At 40.4% G+C, this 11,625-nt stretch overlaps 1 protein-coding gene across 2 annotated transcripts in view; it reads left to right on the top strand.

Moving 5' to 3' along the window:
- Positions 1–960: 960 nt before the first annotated feature.
- The window catches only part of LOC108712726 (trans-Golgi network integral membrane protein 1), a 68,011-nt gene continuing 57,346 nt past the window's right edge, over positions 961–11,625 (top strand). For both annotated transcript variants that reach the window (XM_041588120.1, XM_041588119.1), the window contains exon 1: positions 961–1,145. The gene's annotated coding sequence lies outside the window, so the exon portion shown is untranslated. The remainder of the gene's footprint in view (positions 1,146–11,625) is intronic.

Here is an 11,625-nt window from a genome sequence, read left to right as displayed (position 1 = left end):
AGAGCTGGGCCCCCCACAGACAAATATTCAGAGGGGCCCAGCGCACAATTCCTAACCGACTCCCTGCAACCTGACTCCCCACCCGGAGGTATCAGAGTGGCTGGAGGGGGATTCTTTAAAACTTTAGAGGAAGCAGACCCCACAATCCAGGGCCCCCCACGAGCCTGAGGTTTGCTCCCTCTATAGTTATGCCAGTGCTAGTGAGCGCTGAGGCTTTTTGCTACAGGCAATATGTTTCCTAAAATATTTGCTTATGTTTGGGGGATATTGAAATGTAGCAGTCTCAAATGCTTGCAATATTCCAACTCTGGGGATTTTTCTGAAGAGAGCGCAGTTTGCACAGTGATCATTAGCTGCCGCCTGTCACTTCAAGCCTAGTATCATAGATGTCCCGAGGCTTTGCCTGTCCCTGCCAGCACCCAGCTGCCTGAATGATGCACTAGCTCTGCTCTGTGTGGCCGTTTTTGCCCCAAGACAGATATGTTTACAAAAGTGACAAACGTCATTCATGGTTTCACACATTTATCGCATGATATTATCTGCACTTGGAAATATTCTTTCTGACAAAAAGATATGTGACACAGTCCATAGGGTGGCTAGCATTCATTGTGGGTGCTGAGTCCATGCTGGCAATGTGCTCTGTTGGTGTGGCCTGGGAACTAAAGCAAGAATCACTGGTGGGAGCTCATTTGTAGGTTTAGGGAAAGATTTCTCATCTCCATGTGTTTTTAATGCATTCTTCAGTAACTGGGTTGTCTAACTGAATGCTCACAAGCCACATATGGTCCTCAAAGAGATTATATCCCCCAGAATACACATGGCCCATGCAGGGGGCGGTGCCATGATGTCAGAGGAGTAGACCAGTGATGTTGCTGGCGGAGCAAGAGACATCACAGGGGTGGGCCTATGATATGGCAATCAGAGAATGGCTGATCACCATTTCAATCAAGGAAGATCCTGTGCAGTTTTCTTTATTTGGAAAACCGGCAGACAGTCTTGACTCAGGCAGCCCTTCTGGAAACCGAGCTGTCCGGGTTAAATTCGGACAGGTGGCAACCCTACTGCCAATCCAGACTTACTCCCATTGAAGCCCTGGGTGCTGCTCTCCCCCTGTGCCTGATCATGGAGCAAAAATAGAGACCAAGGTACGTGCTGGGGGAGAGGGGGTTGCGGAGCCTGATGGACTTCATGTCTGGGGCAAGGGGCACAGGGGGTATGTTAGGGCCAATAAGGGAGCAATCCTGGTGGGCCATGTACCACCCAGTCCAATGCTGTAGCTGGCCAAGACTGGCAATGTATGGATTCTGGCAAATGCCAGATGGGCTGCTGAAGATACCATAGACAGTCATTAGTTATTGGGCCTGTGGGGGTTGTTTGGGTCTCTATTTACTTGGAATTCCAGGACCTGAAACTCTGTTTAAACAGAGGCTGTGAATGATGCTGAATTGTGGGTCATATGCACATTGTTTTGTGGAGTGTCCCTTCTTTATCAGGTGCTTTCTACTGATCATAGCCTGACCTGAAGCTCTAGGATTTAAGAATTAAAGTCTTGCTGTGTTATAGCAGTGGCCACATTAGCCCAGAATTAGCCAGCCCTTCTATGAGTGATATCCTTAGCCTGCAAGTGAGCCGTTGATAAGTGCGCTGCTGTTGTTAAATGGTATTACTGTTAAGTGTATAAGAAAGATGCTGTTCTTGTACAACATGCTGAAACACTTACACAGGCGTGGTCCTGCCATGAGGCCAAGTGATTACCTTGCTTTGCCTCAGGGGGACAATATCTAGGGGGTGGCAAACTGCCTCCTGAAAAAGAGAAACAAAAACCCAAATACCTAACTTAAGTGAACTTCTATAATATCCTCTCTACATAAAACCAATAAAATTCCCTTTTTTAACATATTGAAAGAAAATGTGGGATATGAAGTTCTCGGTTTCTGCTACATTGTTTCTGTAGCCAGGCCAGCAGTGAAGAGAACAGACAGATACTAATTTCAAGTGTAATTATTTCTACAAATAGCTGTAAAGTCTATAGAAAGTTTAAAAATGCATTTTGGAAAGATGCTTAGAATGATATTGTGTGGATATCCCACTTAAGGTAACACATTATGCAGTGTACAGATGAACTCCTTGTCCCTCTGTACTGCAATACTGTTCCTCACAGGTGACTTGCTGTCAAATGGCACTTAATGTGCCACACCTACCATACATAACATTCCAAATGGGCACAATTGTTATAATGTTATTTATTAATGATTTGTTAAGCACAATGAATGGGCATAGGAGTAAGGAAACTTCTCAACAGTAACTCAGCTTTAGAAAGCCCAGCCAGGACATTCTCAGCAGCGAACAATTTTCCTCCAAATTACCAACACAGCCCCCACAAACTGGACACCAACACCCTACGCACAGCATCACAGCACATACTGTACATCCTTCTATGGAAGGTCATCTGGGCAGCCGTTATTACACTATCCTCTGTAGGAGGAATGCTGAAGCTGGGCATGATCAGAAGCACCTGCTCACCCCTGCTAACATGTTAAGATGCTCGCTGTGATTGGATGACTGCAGCTATATACAAGCAAGTAATCACTTCTGGGTGATTTGTTGGTTTCTTTGGCCAACTAGATAAGACCACTGACATTCTGGAATGGGATTTGATAGTTGAATATCAATTTCAATTATTAGCAGCAGTATTTATATTAATTATTTATTTATATTTATATATACAGGGCCCCTATTAGAAATCACTGGGCCAAATACTGGGTCCCCCTTACAGTAAAACAAAAAACATTGGTGGTCAGGGCCCCCTTAAAAATTAAAAAGAAACATTGGTGGTCAGGGGCGCCATATAATATTTTAAAAACAACATTGGTGGCCAGGGGTTTAATAAAATAAAAACATAAAAAAACTTTGGTGATCAGTGGAACTTACCTTCTTTAGCTTCTTTGACTCCTTTTGTGGCTTCGGGGCTTCAGATTCAGCTCCTTTCGTGGCTTCAGGTCAGGGAGTTCAACTTAAAGTCTTTTCGCAGCTTCGGGTATTTACACATCTTTGTTTCTTCAGCGCTTCGGCTCTTTTTGGGACTTCTGCAGTTCGGAGGCACATCACTCAAGGGTAGGGTGGCCACCTTTTCTGGAAAAAAATACTGGCCTTCCTTTATATTTAGTTTTTTTCCCTATTAATAACATTGGGATCAACCATCATTTTTACGGCCAGGTGGCAACCCTACTTAAGGCCCCCATTCAGGCCCAGGACCAGCACAGTTGTACCCCCTGTGCCCCCCTGATGGCGGTCACATATATATTTTTATATATATATATATATATATAGACAAATACAAGATTCCTCTGCACTCAACCCATTATCAATATATTTAAGACAGAGACATTTTGTGCATACTGCTACTGAAAAATGCCTTACCCTTTAAACAAAACAGGGATTGTTTGTCCATATATTGCAATATATTTAAGCTGGCCAACTACGTCAATGTCATCCCATATCTGGCCAGTCCTATGCTCAATTTTCATTTGATTCATTAAGAATTCTATGGTTTCATTATACATTTTATAAAAAGGGACGAATACTTTTTACCTGCAACTTACTAGCTGCTTTCAAAGTAAAACTCCCAAACTTATATATATATATATATATATTTTAATAAACAAGGGTTCGCAGAGTAAGAATAGGATTGGAGGGCCACCACTTGGTGGGTATTTTGCGGCAGAGGAGCCGACCGATATCAGCAAAAGACCTGGATATTGATCAGCTTATCAAGCAATGGTCGCAGGAAAGATTGTATTTGTTCTGTCTATGGCCACCTAAGACTAGCAGCAGGTTAGTGCCACATGGAAGCAGAGCAGCATTGCCTTAGCACAGAAACTGCAAACCCCCTGGGCAAATCTCTCCATGGATGATTTTTGGGTAAGCATTTGGAGGAGGGGGGGCAGTCATATTACACAGTGAAGCCATTATATTTACTATATAGCCTAGGAATGTCCATCCTGAAGGCCTCCAGCTGTTGCTAAAGTTTTTCTGCAGCAGGTTTGACCTCCTCGATTTAATTCACACTTTCTCCCCCCCCCCCTTCCAACCAGTTGAAGCAAAGAGGGAGGCAGGGAATATTGCTTTCAGAATTTAGCATAAACAAAGGGTAACACCAATGTATATCTAAGAAGTTTAGGATTGGGTGATTTGCTGGTCTACAACTCAGGAAACTCCTTGGCCTCTTGGTTTCTGCCCAGCTCTGCTATGTTCTCCTCTCTGTAATCCTTGCATTTTACAGCCACTCCCCCCCCCACCCCAAGCAGTTAATCTTCCAATCTACACAGTGTATACATACATACATACATCTATTGAGTCTATATAGCTGTCTCCCTGGTGGGCTTCTGCCCCCTCCCTTTTAGACTAATCTCCCTTTCCCACCCTACCTCCCTGTATTCAGAGGCCTTAGCTACTGCTGAGGAAAGAAACGTGTTTTGTTTAGTATATAATTAACTATTCTCTGGGCTAATGCGTTGTTTAACGAGGTGCAAGGACAGCTAATTGTTCCCATTGTGTGGGCCAGTTGCGGAGCTATCAGTGATAATGTAAGAATGCCGTTGTGTTTACCCTTTCCTTGCCATTAGAATTAGAACATATGATACCTAGCAAATCACAGCACCTTGGCTGCCCATAAACCTTCATTATATTCTAGAATAATACCTTTAATAACTGTTACTTGAATCTATATTACAGAGATAAGCAATGTAATTAATGGAAATATTTACTCAGTATATTATGGTCATAAGACTTTGTTATGTGAGCCTGGTAATAATCTGCTATTTTAGAATTGCCCAGTATGTGGTTTATTTTTTGGTAATCCATTGCACACCTCCCCAGCTGCACTATTATATACATAACTGAGATTTCAAGATAAAGAGATCATAATTTTACATTGAGTCCTTTGAGTTGATACTTAGAATTCCGGCTATATGACTGCACAGAGTTGAGACAGTCGCTTTAGTATCTAGAAATGTAGTTCCACATATACAAATTAAAAATGTTTATAGGGATAATTTGGGAATGGAATGCATGGTGCAAAGTGCAAAAAATGGGTGCAATATGCAATGTTTTTGCACTTTGCACCTTGACTTCCACCGTAGATGAATTGCTGCTGGTCCCATCTCTCAGTTTCACCTGCACCCACCCCATGAATACAGTGCTTGCTGCATCCAGTTGCTCTGTATCCATGAGGTTTGGTTGAGGGGATGCACATAGATCCCCAGCCACCCACTTACCTGTCCCCTAACTTGTGCTTCATTCAGCACTTGCACTTCAACTTCTTTCACTTCTGTCCAGAAACTAAAACATACATTTCCCCACCAAAAGTACACTTCTTGACACACTATGTACATTACACAATGACCATTATATTTATAACAGTACCATGTAAATCATTTTTTCCATTCCTCCTGCCACCAACTATTCAACCTTTATCCTTGATTAGATCACCCAGGCTGCTTTAGGGTCCTTAACCACACCACATTTGAAGGTCTGTCTATTGAAATTCATGCTGAATGTATCCAATACATACATTTTGTTTATTTATTTTTTTAATGTGTGTTTTTGTGGGTTCAACATGCATGCATTTGCAATGACATTTCCACTGTGTCCTATTTAAAGAAATGATTCTTCATTCTTGATTGATTCATTGGTGTAATTTGATGCATTATTCCTAAACATCAATGTCAACTGCAGTAGTAAATATTACTTTTTGGACCCCCCCCCCTTTATGTTAGATGGGGCACACAGTAACGTGACCATCGCTTACTAATTGGGCAGCTAATTCATAGCAACAAACAAGTGATTAGATCTTAAACAAAGAAAGAAGATGTCTGGTTGTAGGGGGTTACTGCTCATGTGCAGATTGGAACCTCCCTTATTAAACAAAGGTAATGTTCTTCTTGCTCAGCCCCCAACATAAACTTACACATAGAGAAATGGAAGTCATTAATGTACTATAGTTTCATGGTTATGGAGCATGGCCAAACGAGTCTAGTCAGCTGATGCGGTGAAGCTGGGCAAGGGGCCCCACATCCCACCTATGTGCCAATGCTATAAGCATCGTGAGCAGGTGCTACCATTGTTCTATACATAAACAGGTGCAACATGTTGTCATACATTATCCACCAGAACAAAAACATGTGCGGTGCAAAGTGCAAAAACATGGTCTTCTGTAACTTTTTTTTTCACTTTGCTCCCTGCACAAAAACTTGTGGCTGATTGTGAGTGGGCAAAATGGAAAGCGCAAAAACATGGTATTCTGTAACTTTTTTTTTTTTTTTTGCACTTTGCTCCCCCCCCAAGGTTATAGATAACTAAAAATATTGTAGTAACAGTCACTGTGCTGTAGTTTTGAGACCAAATCTAAGCCTCTGGGGGGCTAAAACCAGCAGCAGCAATACATTAATTTGTGATTGATTACTACATTAAACAAAGTTTATTATAGTCTTGTGTCCCTGGCACACATTATAAACACTGGCACGTACAGGGCAGTAAAAAAGCGTAATGCAGCCAAGAAGTCACTGGCTCACAGACTCCTGACACGCACAAAGAAAGGGTATTTATGGGGAAATCTGATATTTGCTTTAAATATTACTAATACTGCAGTCTGTATGGCGCTGCACAAACCTTGTGCTATGTTTAGGGCCCCATTGAATTGACATTACCACCACATGATCAGTGGCCCTGCTTATGCCAATACAAGATGTAGAATGTAGAGCAGCACATTTTAATAATACTATGATAGTACTTTATTTCCAGTGCCCAAGGACTTAGCCTTAGACGCAACGGTAAAGTCATATGAATCAAAGTTTCAAATGATTATGGGACCCTCTGTATATCATCCTGACATTTTTCACACCATGGCGATTGGTCGTTTAGTTGATCAGATAGGTTAGAACACGAGAGCCCAAACTTTACTTATGCGAGGTCTACTTTTAGTGATGATGTCCCATTAGGATCTACATTGCAAAGCATTGTTTGCATTCTGCTCCATGGAAAATATTACATAAATATTAATTTATAAGAAAGTGTATATTGCTATTTTATAATAAATATTTCTTCTGTAACCTTAACATAATAAACATCTGAATGAAAAACATGAAATAGGAGGGTGATTTAGACAAGCAGTTTGTTGACAGTGTCTTGAAATCTACTGACTACCAGCTAAAGGTCTACCGGTAGATCCCAATTAACCTTTTGGGCACCCCTGGGTTAGAAGATTTCTGTCAGCTAACGATAATATTTCTGCATGTATTGACATGCATGTGATTGTTGGATATGACTTCCGTACAATTGCTGTCTGTTAATTAATGGCCAAAACATCATCTGATTTGTTATACTTATTACTTCTTACTACTACTTTACTATTTGCATGGCTAGTGGAAGGTCGGTAGATTGCAATGAACAATCGTTTCTCATACATGAGAATAAAATCTGCACATCTAGATTGAGATTGAAACCTGTGTTTCCAGGGTCCCATTGCCAAATGTGATATGCCCATTAGCGCTATGATCTGAATGAACCCAGCACTGCCTGAGCCTGTCCATATAATCTGTAGACAAAATATCACTTTACTATACTCTGCCTAAGATTGCCTTGATATTCCAAAGATACCCGGGACCAAGTTAATAATTCCTGCCCAAATAAAATCCATTTTATGAGCGGTCCCTCTCCGGCTCAACAATTTCCTGTTTGTCCCATCAGGATAACTAGAAGGTAATTACTGGGGAGGGAATGTTTAGAATGTGAATAAGCCATGAAAAGAGCAAAATGCATCACAATAAAAGAGCTAGAGGGGAATCAGATTAACTGCTAGAGGGCCAAATGAATTACACACAAGGAATAATGTTACATGTTGCTTTTCAATAAAGAAATAAAGGGACATTATGGATGTGACTGATTGCCCCAGTATTTGTGTGTTTACCTGAAAACTGCTTTGCATGCACATACCCTCCATTCCATGCTGCCTTAGAAGCACTGTTTAATATGGGATTATGAGGCAGATAGGGTTTATGGCATCTCTGAAAAAGACACCTGGTGCGGTTAGCGGTATTATGGATTTTTCTGTGTTGACAAATAGATTATAAGAACAGGGTTACAAAATATCTGGCCTAAGGTAACAGAAAAATCAAGCAAAGAGAATATATATATTTATATAAATAAAGAAGCTGTGCTCCCTTAAAACTGGGTGCCAAGAACCAAAAGGTATAATACATACAATAAAGATGGCCTGTACTCCCATATCTGTGTTTGTTAAAGTGCTTTATTCAGTAAATATTCCCAATGTTTCAGCTTCTTTCTCAAGGATTAAGATGCACGTATGAGACCTGTTATCCAGAATGCCCAGGAGCTGAGGTTTTCCTACATAAGGGATCTTTCCGTAATTTGGATCTTCATACCTTAAATCTACTGAAAAAAAAAAATCATTTAAACATTAACTAAATCCAATAGGATTGTTTTGCCTCCAATAAGGACTAATTATATCTTAGTTGGGATCAAGTACAAGGTACTGTTTTATTATTACAGAGAAAAAGGAAATCATTTTTAAAAATACGAATTATTTGATTAAAATGGAATATTTGGGAGATGGCCTTTCCATAATTTAAACAGGTTTCCAGATAACGGATCCCATACCTGTATGTATAGTAATTGTTTACCGTCACTGCTGTAGGCTGATGCTGAAGGATAAAAGGCAAACATAACCCTCACCTGGATGACAACAGAACCTATTCAGCTGCCTTGCAAATAAGTCCCACTGCCCATTTAATCCATGTTTTGTGTTTAACATGGATTTATGCAATGTAGATACCATCAAATACAAGGTACATCTTTTATTATTACAGAGCAAAGGTAAATCAATGAAAAAATAAGAATGATTTGCTTAAATATTTTGAGATTTCTAAATTGCATATCCTATACCTGTAGGATTTTCTGTAGTATATACAGTATATGAGTATGATCTCACAGTAGTCCTGGGTTCTTCTTATTGCAACCAATAAATATCAATGTATTTTTAACCAAAATTCTCTTGGTTTAACAATTTGTTATATGTTCTGGACTTAAACCTTGTATAGGCACTTTGGAGCATAACGTTTAAAGGGAACATTGGAAAAGAGCCTCCCAGCCCCAATAACAGCTATTTATTTTTTAACTGCTAATCGCATTTGTTATAAATCACATATATACAGGGATACCAGATAATCATGCAAAAAATGCATCCTTATGAATTTTGAACCGATTTCCATGGATCGCTGCAAGTAATGTGTATGTGTTTATACGTCATGTGGCAATTCCAATGAAAGGGTTTCCCATCAGGCAATGATGTGCCTCCCCATGTGTCAGGGCCCTTAGGGTTTATGTGGGATTGCAACCAATGTGACCCATATCACTACAGTCCTGGAGAACACTTTCACAAGTCCCGTTGAGTTTCAGGTTATGTACAAAAATGTTTTATTCCTGCTGCGAATGTCCTTTTAAATATATGGCATAATTGCAATTATTTATGTGTACACTCTGGGGCACATTTACTTAGCTCGAGTGAATGAATAGAAAGAAAAATACGGGGGGAAGGTCCCCATAGGCCTTCTAACAAATTTCTGATCGTTCGATCGATGGATTAAAATCCTTCAAATCGAACAAATTTTCCTACGATTGATCTAACGAATGAAATGCGGTAAATCCTTCGACTTCTATATTCGAAGTCGAAGGATTTTACCTCGACCCATAGTCGGACAGCAGTCCCCCAGTCCGACCCTGCATATATATCCGGACCAAATTGTCAGTTTATTATATGGGAACCTCCAGAGTGCCCAACAGCCCAAACTCTTGCTAAAAAATCCTATTGGTCATGGACAGCTTTGTTGCATTTATGTGGTTTCCACCCAACAGGTCTCCGCCCAGGCCACAGTATAATCCTAGAGTTGACCCATCTGATCTGGCCTAGTAAGTAGGAGGCTAATCGGAGTCGGGCAGAGGTCAAGATACAGCAATATATAGCCAGCTAATATGGAAGTGATCTAAAATCTATTTAATTTGAAAATAGAAGTATGTCAACTATATAAGATAAGAGGCGTCATTTAAAAATTGTGGGGCAGGGAGCAAAGTGCAAAAAACAAAGGCATAGGTGCTTGAACTATAGAATGGTATTGGGGAGTCTATATATACATAGAGAACAGACTAACTATAACAAGCTGACTGCACTATGGGGGAAACAGAATTAAATCAGTTGGTTACACCAGTGAGGATTACAAGGCGATCCTCATGTAAAGTGTTTTACGAATGGCAACCCCTATTCTTTGCCATGACAAAATATTGCCCTTAAAGCTACAAAATAAATATATACTGTTTGTTTACAAGTAATTATTACCCTATCATATAGGTGTAAATTGTTTTAAATAGGATTCCGAGATGAATGGCAGTGGCTGCAATCACCTGCTGAGCACTCAGCCACCCTTGATGGAGGAAGTATCAGATCACAGCACTGGCAGGTAGCAGCTCAGCAGGACACTGGCCAGACATATACTGACCCTACCATGAGATACAAACACTTAACCCATGGGCTTCTCTTCTGAAAATACAATTTAACCCCATTATGGGAAGGAACATGTTGTCATGGTACTAATTACCTATAATTGCCCCATAGGGTAAGATCATCCTGTCACAGGAGGGAGTCCCTTCTAAGTACACAAAGTGATTCCATCATCATTATTTACACACTGTACAGGCTGCAGGATATTAATTTCATGCTTCGGCCCCATTCATGCAGCGTTATTCATTGCTAATCCCAGTACTGGAGCTTGAGATGTGGGGGCCCAGGGCATTGCATGAAGCCTGGAGGCTCAGTCTAAAGCTGCTCATAGACGTGCTCATAGATGTGCAGATTTTATCCTATGTCCAAAGAACGTTGTGCATTTCAAACTCCAGACCTACAACTACCCATTTACATTAAATAAAGTAGTAAAAAGAACAAATCAGAATATATTCTGCCTGTGACAGCAATCATACGAAAGTTATGTCCGACAAATAGCAGTGACAGACACCCATTGATATTGTCAATACATGTAGAGATATTATCATTAGCCAACAGAAATCTTCTAACCTGTACAATCAACTAAACAACCGATTGCCATGGTACAAAAAATTATGGGACACTCTACACACAATCTGAAAATCGTATGGACCTTAGTTTCTTTGCGTCTATGGCCAGCTTGTTTGTGCTGTTCCCCGACTCTTTTTATACAAACAAGGGGGCTGTTTAGATCTTAAAGAAACATGCACTATGTGGCATCACAGTTAAAGTCCTATATATGGCTATTTGATGCCCCTGCTGGACTGACAACTGAGGCAGGGTTCTTCTCACTTTCTCCCATGTATATAATGAAATATGTAATATTTGCTACACAGAGTGATATATATATCCTAAGTTTCCTTTGTAATTTTGGGAAATTCCATTACTACCTCACCCTGTAACCTGACCTGGTTCAGCTGATATTTAGACCTTGTCATCTCATCAGTGACCTGTGTGACATAATAGTAAAATGCTAATGGACCCTGTAGTTTTTCTGTGCTGGTGTATTTAATGTG

This window comes from Xenopus laevis, chromosome 3S, assembly GCF_017654675.1.
Source record: "Xenopus laevis strain J_2021 chromosome 3S, Xenopus_laevis_v10.1, whole genome shotgun sequence".
NCBI classification, from domain to species: domain Eukaryota; kingdom Metazoa; phylum Chordata; class Amphibia; order Anura; family Pipidae; genus Xenopus; species Xenopus laevis.
The sequence above is the reverse complement of the archived record's forward strand: the minus strand, read 5'-3'. Positions and strand labels throughout refer to the sequence as shown.